The sequence below is a fragment of the Elephantulus edwardii genome, unplaced genomic scaffold (assembly GCF_000299155.1).
Source record: "Elephantulus edwardii isolate Elephantulus edwardi_28Jun2011 unplaced genomic scaffold, EleEdw1.0 scaffold00218, whole genome shotgun sequence".
Classification (NCBI taxonomy): domain Eukaryota; kingdom Metazoa; phylum Chordata; class Mammalia; order Macroscelidea; family Macroscelididae; genus Elephantulus; species Elephantulus edwardii.
Window position 1 is genome coordinate 4,612,879 of NW_006399968.1, and position 9,167 is coordinate 4,622,045.

General features: G+C 50.5%; 1 pseudogene; it reads right to left on the bottom strand.

The window, feature by feature from the left end:
• Positions 1-481: 481 nt before the first annotated feature.
• On the bottom strand, positions 482-1,044 carry LOC102847142 (annotated as a pseudogene).
• Positions 1,045-9,167: the final 8,123 nt, after the last annotated feature.

Genomic DNA, 9,167 nt, shown 5'->3' on the forward strand with positions numbered 1-9,167 from the left:
CACTTGCAACTCACTTATCGGCAATAACAATCTGGTTCCTAAGAACAATCAAACTCTCTGGAGTCCCAACTCAACAACAGTCCATCATTTTATTCGGGTATTAATACAGTCCAGCCAGTGAGGGATAAAGGCTTACACAACTACAGACACATACAGTGAGGAGAAGTGCTGTAGAACCTCTCCCCTTCTTTTTTCTTCTTTTTTTTTGTTAAGGGGGGGAAATCTGTATAACCAATATCCCACTTATGTACAAGTGGGATAGTGAAAAAACTTGATTGTTTTTAATATGGCATTTATGTATATCTTCTCATTTAATATGTACAATTTATTTGGTAATCCTACCGCACACTGGCAGTATACCTATAACTAAAAAGAAAATCAAGAAGTACTCACAAAGGGAGCACCGAGGTGGCAAGAGTCCATGGAGCCGAGTCGGTGGAAACAGACTCCGTGCAGAAAGGCCTGGCTTTGGGGCCTCCAGTCAGTAGAAGCAGACAGTGTGCAGGAAGGCTTGGCCACTCTTATTCTCTAACTCCTGTAGCAGCTCGTCCATCTCGTTCTCCATGTCGTCCATGTACTGGATATGCTGGCACAGCTCACAGATAAGGAAGGCCCCCAGGGTGGCCTCCTCCTGGTTGTCCTGGATATCCACGTTGATGACATGCACTGGCTGACAGGTCTCCTGTTCCCGGGAATTCAAATCTTCTACAACTTGGTCATAGACTCACTCCTCACAGGTGAGGATCAGATCAAACAGATCTTTGCAGTTCTGGAACCTCTCTGGTCGAGGCTTGATTCTCTTATTCCTATCCAACATGTGTAAGATTCCATTCTGTGTGTTGAGTTCTTTGTCTTTCGTAAGAAGATCATTTTGAAATCGTAGACATTAGGCTTGTCTGGGGCTGGTCCTGGGAGTTTCACATGTGTCCCTGTCCCAAAGGAGCGCACACTGAATCCTCGTTTGTTGAGGATGTTGTGTGCCTCCATGCTCTGGTTCTGGTTACTCGAGCACACCACCACCACCCACAGCGGCGAAGACGGCATGACAGCAGTGGCACCATCCACGGTGAACGCGACTTCCCCCTCTCCGGGACTCCCACCTGGTGGCTGCACTTCCACGTGACTGAAATGGCGGCCAGCACAACTTCTTATCACTAAGTCACCAGAGCTCCCTTCTCCTACCCAGTCCCACGTATTCTCTTCCAGTAAATCAAAACTTCACCTGGGAAGCCAACTCGTAATCAGCCTTTCCTCCCAAAATGGAGTGCTCCCGGTTTTGAGTAACATCTGGGCACTCCCGGCATGCAGGCAGCAATGTTTCTTCCTCCACTGGCCAGGACATTCCACTTTCTGGGCACACCCAGGGTCTCCAGCTGAAGAAACAAGCTGGGGCTGAGCCCAAGAGGCAGACAGCATGCCTGCTGGTCACTATGTCACCACCGACCAAGCAATTCTCAGTATGTCACCCAAACATGCATGCACACAGGCTGGTCAAGGCCTGCTCCACCACAACATCACCAAGCAGGAGGAACTTGAGATGGCAGGATTACCCACCCCCGCAGAACAAGTCTTTCCTAAGCTCCATGTTGCTTCACTGATAATCACCTGAGAAAAACTTTAATGAGCATCACTGGTTTAGATATGCAGGAGGCAGCTGGGAGATGAAAGGAAATGCATGCACTGGTGATTAGAAGATGCCAACTAACATTTCAGGTACAAGAAGCTGCTTTCTTCCCAGGCCCTACCCTACCTGAGATAGCTACCAGGCAATAAATGAACAAGGTGGGGTGAAAGTGGGGGGCGGAGCCCAGGAAAGGGAGGAAGTGGAGCCTGGTGAGGAGCCACCAGAGGGGCAACTAGGAAGGGGTGGAGGGGAGACATCTCAGGACCTAAAGGAGGAGCCAAAAAAGGGAAGGTTACAACAGCTAAGCCTCCACGTACTAGGAAAGAGGAAGGAAACTGCCTGCTTTCTTTTCTTGTGCCTCCGCATACACTCAAACAGCTACTGTTATGATTAAGGAGTTCTGGTGGAGCACCATCTGTCAGTGCCAGCTCTGCATGAGAAACGCCGGGCAGTCTCCTCCTCAAAGACTGACAGCCTCTGCAGATGGCAGCAACTCGAGGGATAGAGGGCAGCGAGCCACCACCACAGATGTCATACACAAACTGACAAGGCTTTAGCAAATCTAGCCTGGAAACTAGCCTTTCTACAGGAAGATGTTCAAGTTTCCAACAGCTCTTTGCAAACTTCCAAAACACATTCCCTCTGGGGACTTTTCAAAAAGGCTTTGAAACAACAGATGCTGCAAAAGTGTCTATAAATTCCTGAATGTCTCTATTACAGATCATGGCACTTACTTACATTATCTGTGTTTAAAAATTTCCATTGCCAATAAATATTGCAGGTTAAACTAAGACATCCAGCCTTCCTCATTATGGCTCATCACAGTCAGAAAGAGCCTCCAGGGGGGGCTCAGGCTGTAAATTACAGAGAGGAGATTGCCCATCTTGCCATGGAGCCAGGCGGATTGAAGCCTTTGGGCTGACAGATAGCCATGATAGCCCTCAAGGGACTAAGTCTCTAAACAGAACTCTTTCCTCTAAACTTGCGGGCCTCTACGAGGGAACAAACTAACATGAGATCACGTTATACAGAACCGTCCTTGGAGAAGTAAGCGACAGACAGTGTGCACACGGGAGGGAAAACACAGTACAATTCCACCCTGGCAAGAGTAACAGGACACAGTTCCAGCATGTGTGTCATTACGCACTCACCTTCTGCAATCAAGACACATCTCCCTTAGAAGAGATGTTCTGGACATGTATTTGCAACATAAACTTCTGTTTCCTTATTACCACAATGTCTTCATTTTCCTTAAGCAATGGCCGTAATTTTTTTTTTTTTAAGCACAAGCTTGCTAACTTCAGTGTCAACTGAAGAGGGCTGCACCCATCCCATTCCCGCAAGCCTCTGGCTCCAGTATCACTCCAATGATACTTTTAAAACATTTTTCCTCACTGGTCACAATGTTACAAAATCATAATTCCTACAGAAGGAGCTCCTACCACAGTCTAGCTCCTTTACCACCTGCGCCCAAGAGCTCGCTGCTCTGCAGAATGCCAAGTGAAACCCTTGCCTGCTCCTAGCCGCTGTTCCAAGGCGCTGTCTGAAGATGCAAAACAGAATGACAAGCAACGTATTCTCCTCAGGATCCTTTCCTGCTCCCCCTCAGAACTCGCTGAAATGAAACTGAAACTGAACTTGTGGCTCTAATCAACAAAGCATTAAACCCTCCAGCGGGTTTTAAGAGACTGTACATCGCACTGAAGACTGCCTGCGCAGCAGCCGGTGGATCCGAACTCTTAATCCACTAGGCTACTGTTGTTGTTCTGAGCTGTTGAGGAGGAACCACTTCCTAGCTAATCCTCCTACAGATTTTCAGAGGCAGTGAATTGCACGGGAGATTGTCCATCCTCCCATGGAGCAGCTGGTGGATTCGAACAGCGTGCCTTTGCTTTGAAAGCGCAGCTCCTTACCACTAAGCCACCAGCGTTCTTTCCCTAAATGAGACACCTCCCTTTCCACAGTTGCACAGGGCTGGACGTGACTGTTTAAGAAATGTGCACCTGCCTGGACCCTGATTCTTGGACCCCAGGACTCGGTCTACCCCCTGAACGTGCACCCTTAGGCTGAGCTCCGCGGTCGTGCACGCCTGTCTCCTGTTTCCACCTGATGACCCCCTGTGCACCCCGAGCGGCCGCGTACCCGTCACGGTGAGGCGCCAGCAACCAGGTTCTCTGCAATCCAAAACTGAAGGGCCCAAAAGACTGCAGAAAATCCCGCACCTCAGGAGCGAGAGGCCGAGCTGTCACTGTGCAGAATTTAACAATTCTTTTAAAATGTTTATCATCGCAGATTATTTTCTAAAAAGGGCCCGCGCAAAAGGGCGCCGCCCTGCTCGCAGATCGGAGGCCGGGGTGTGCGCAGACGGGCGGGGGCTCCACGCATCCCCGGTGACACCCACCCCGGGCGTCCTCGCCGGAGACAAGACGACAAGGCGCGCAGAGAAGGCGATGTCGCCTCCGCACCCTCCGCGCGCCCTCCCCACCACGGCGCCGGGAGGGCAGGGCGGGGACAAAGGGCCGAGGGGGCGGCTCCGAGCGCCCACCCGCCCCCGGACATCAGCTCGCACCAACGCAGCGCGCTCAAAATGGAGGGAAACGGCCGTCGTTTCAAAGTGGCAGCTCCATTTCCGCGGCGCGTCCGAGCGCGGGGGAGGGGAGGAAAGAACAGCGCAGGCCCCGCGCCCGGCCCCTGGCCGGCCCGCCCGCAGCCACCGCCCACCCAGCCAGCGCGACCGGCCGCCCCCGCAGCCCCCCGAGCCCGGACAACGGCCGGCGGGGAGCCAAGCTGGACAGGGCGCTAACCTGCGCGGTCCCGAAGGGAACACGAACGGCTCCGAGAGCAACGCGGGCCAAACTGACGACGGTTCCGCGCGCGCGTCGGTACTCGCCCGCGTTCTCGCGCCTCGGCCGCGCGACTCGAGCGCGCGCCGCCCCAGCCCCAGCCCGGCCCGCCCCTCGCGGGCGACGCCCAGGGTCCCCATTGGCCAGTTGGCCTTTTGAATAGTCTCCGGCGCAGTCCATTGGCAGCTCGCCGTGGCGTGTGCGTGCCGCCCCGCTGTGAGCGCGGGGACGGGGCCCGCGAGTGCTGAAGGGAGCCCGGCGCGGCCAGGTCCCGGGGCGGGCGTCTCCCGGCCTTATCACCGCTGTGCAGGCACCTTCGCCGCCGCCCGCGCCTTCCGGGCTCCCGCCGCTGCCTAGGGGCGCGCAGCCGAGTGCAGGGCGCGGGGTGTCCGGGCGAGAGAAACAATCCAAGTCTACGGAGAAAATGCTGAATTCACTCGGTGATCAAGACCAACCTCCAGGCTGGAGGGCTTCCAGCCAAAAGCCTCCAATGCTCTCCTTCTTGCCTTAAAATCCCATAGAGGTTTCCAGCCCAGCAGTGCTCTTTTGTACGGGCGTTGGCGGTGCAGAGACCAGAACCAAAGCCTGGGGCTCCTGGGCTCTCCTTGGAGAGCAGTGGTTGCGGTAGGTAAATGCCCAAAAGTGCGCTACAACGCGCTGGCTTTCCAAAAAAGGGCTTTTTTAGGAGGGAAATTAGTTTTAGGGTGGTGGTTTTTAGGTGCTATCCAGTCAAGTATGATTCATAGCGACATTAGGAGCAACGGACCCCTTCCTATCCTGTGCCATCTTCACCATCTCTGACACACTTGTGCCCATTGCTGCACTGTGTCTATCCATCTTGTTGAGAGTCTTCCTGTCCTCTGCCTGCCTTCCACCTTTCCATGCATGATGTCCAAGGAGTATGTGAGAAGCTTCACAATCCTTGCCTACAAGAAGCTCTCTACTTTTAGGGTACCAACAGGAAATACCCCTTCCCCATGAAGTAGCCCTGAGTCCCAAGGACTAACACCAGCAACAACCTGCTCTATTAGATGCCACCTGCCTACTGCCCCCTAAATCAAGCTTTAATGGCTCCCCAGAATGCTAAGTCATTACGCTGCAAATTCAGAATTCAACATGGAGCCTGAATCTCCCGCCCCTTCACCCAAGTTGTCATTATTGGTTTAGTCCATTTCCTTCCTTTGAGGGCCGGAATTGTCAGTTAAGTTCCCTATTTTGCAGTGTGGTTTTAATCAAAGCATGTCTTAAGCAGTCTACTAGGTACATGTAAGTGAGTTTCTATTTTTGGACACTGTTCATTTAAATGATAATAAATAGGCTTTTGTTTGTTTCTAGACTAGCTTCTGATTCCAAGGTGAGAGGAACTCCCGTTGGTTTTTAATTGTCACCACAAAACACACAGGCTCACTTTTAAAAGTAAAACATGTAGCTTTCTCAGTCATTAATGTCCAGGATAGATGAGTTCATCAGCCTTTCCTGAGAGCAGGTTCTGACCAGAGGATGGTGAAAGGGCAGAGAATGTACAAAGTAGGCATGGGAACTACAGAGGGTGAAGGAATGGAGCGCCTGGGGGATGCCTCATCGGCCCCTGGGGGATGCAAACTGTGTGTGCTGGACTGAATCCAAAGGTTTGACAGTGCCATGTGGAAGTACCATAGAGGAGAGATGTGCTCCAGTTTCCATGAATATTACAACCAGTAAAACCCCAAGAAGCAGCTCTCTGAAGAGTGTAACGTGAGATTGCTGAGAGTCAGAATCAGCTGTCTGTTAACAAGTTTGGTTTTTAGTCTGTTCTGATTAAGTGTCATCGAGTTGACTAAGATTCACAGCAGCCCTGTGAAAAGTGAGTGGATCTGAGCCCTGCCTTATCCTGTGCCATCCTCGGCATCTCTGGCACACTCCAGCGCACTGTTACAGTCACTGTGTCAATCCTCTCACTGAGGGTCTTCCCCTACTTCATTGACACCCTCTGCCCCCACTTTCCAAGCTCAATCATCTGCCTCAGAAGCATCTTTTAGCCCACCTCGAAGGTAAACCTAGACTTGAGAATGGATGGGTATCCATATCTGAGTAGAACAAAGGAGAGTCAAGAAATCAGGCACGAACTTTCCAATCTAATGCCAAAAGCACAGTATTTGCTCTTTGGTGGTATTTTTTGGTGCCACTGAGTCAACTCCAACTCAGTGATCCTGTGAACAACAGACCACAGCTCACCCTGTCCGGAGCCATCCCCAGTCTAGACCACTCTCTCCCCATCCAGCGCCATCCCCAAGATCTACACCAGGCCCGCCCCAGCCAGCATTCCCCACTGTCTACGCCACACTCACCCTGTCCAGCATTCCCCACGGGCTGCACCACGCCTGGGCCATCCCACCTATACTCACCTGGTACAGCTTCATCCCCAGGGTCTACACCATGCTCAAGCCCATTTTGCAGTCTTTTTTACAAGGACTGACACTTTCTGACAACACTCCCAAAGTGAGACCGGGTTTTACCAACCTTGCCTCTAAGGAGCACCCTGGTTGCTCTTCTTCAAGATAGATTTGTTTGGGCTTTTTTGGCAGTTTTTAGCATATTCAATACTCTTCACCAAGTTGATGTTATAGCAGGAGAAACACCACAGTGCACTGCTTGATTAAATGTGCCTTATGGATACAGCTTTGTTTTTATGGTTCGCCTCTTAGATCAGAAAGATGTTGGGTAGACAGCAATCCCTTTTGCCGTGGTAGAGGAGCTCTGGAAGCCCAGTGTGCTGCGAACCTGAAGGTAGTATCTCAGATCTGCCAGGGACTCCTGGGGAGAAAGATGAACAGTCGCCTCCATGCGTTCACAACCTCGGAAACCTAACAGCTGGACAGCTGGTTCCAACACAACAGTAGTGCGCTGAAGTTGGGGCTTTGGGAAATGCTATCTGTTCCCATTCAGTTTTGCCCTGGGTGGAAATCCACACTGAGAAATGTACACTGCTCTCTGAAGTCAGATAACATTTGTGGGTTTGTTGGCAAACTCCCTTAACCTAAACTAGCATAACCACTAATGTAATATAATAATGCTAAGAGTTTGAATTAAATAGTGGAGTGCAAGTTCTATGCCAGGCCTTTGAGGACCTAAAAGAGATTCTATTTATAATACCCAAATTGCAAGTAGTTATGTGCCGTTGAGTCAGAACCGACCTATAGCTGACCCTCCAGTAGGTTGTCAGAGGCAGGAAATTGAACCAGAGGAGATTGGGATCTTTCTTCCATGGAGCAGCTTGAACCATGTGCCTTTGGGTTAGCAGTGCAGCTTCTTACCACTAGGCCACCAGGCCTCACTAATAGCCAAGCAGTGCAACATTATTGTTCATTCAAACTCTGTAACCAGTGTTTTTGCTGGATTTCCTTTGAGATACGTATTTCCTGGGCCACTTCTGCATATGAGTAAAAGATTTCTCTTTTTAGAAAAATAATCTCACAAATCAGTGTTAGAAAGTATTGTTAAAGAGTAACAACATGGAGTCTGCTGTAAGAGAAACAAGTGTATTGGGAACTAGAGGTGGTCCACACAAGAAAGCACCCACCCTCGGTGAGTGGCGTCCCGCTAGAGCACAAAATCTTTTTAGACTAGGAGCTAAAGGTTACAGAATTCATCATTGACTAAAAGGCCACCAGTTTATTACAGAGTGGTCCCAGGATAGCTACAAGACTACACAGCTGGTGTGGTCCATAGGGTTTTTCACTGCTAGCTGAAATGCTGTGTGTTTCCAAAGCATGGGTTCAGATCCACCAGCAGTCAGGATTGGGGAGCTCCAGTGGCCTAGTGGCATGGAGCTGCACTATCAAACAAAAGTCACGCAGTTCAAATCCATCAGCTTTTCCAAGAAAGAATGATGGGCCATCTCCTATGTGGTTTACTGCCTCTGAAAACCCGCTGGAAGGTCAGCTGTGAGCACACAACAGCAACGATGAAGATTTACAATCTCTGACCATTGGTACAAGCTGTTTAAGCTTCCATCTGTTTGACTGTATGAAAAGGACCTTCTATGAATAAAATATAATGTTGTCATTGTTATGTGCTGTCGAGTCACTTATGACTCACAACAACCCTATATACAACAGCCCTAAACCCTGCTCTATCTCTTGCCAACCTTACTGTCTCTGACACACCCATCCCCATCACCCCAGTGACGGAATCAATCCATCTCATCGAGGGTCTTCCCCTCCTGTGCTGTCCCTCCACCCTCCCAAGCATGACGTCCCTCTCTCTCCAAGGGCTGATCCCGCCTTGCAACAGGTCCAAAGTATGTCAGATACAGCTTCAGAATCCTTGCCTCCAAAGAGCAGCTTGACTTCACCCTCTCCAGGACAAATTTGTTTGTTCTCCTAACAGTCCATGGTATATTCAATACTTTCTCCAGCACCACAGCTCAAAAGCATCAACTCTCCTTCTACCATCCCCAGTCATAGTCCAGCTCTCTGAAGCATAGCAAGTAATGTCAAAGACCATGGCCTGTATCAGGCGCACCTTAGTCTCCAGACTGACATCGTTGCTCTTCAGTACTTTGGAGAAGTCTCTGATAGCAGACTTTCCCAGTGCAATTAGTCTTTTAATTTCCTGGCTGCTGGTACCAAGAGTATTGATTGTAGAGCCAAGCAAACTAAGCTGCCAACAATCTCAATCTCTTCACCGTCTATCATGATGCTCCTGACCACCCCGTGGTG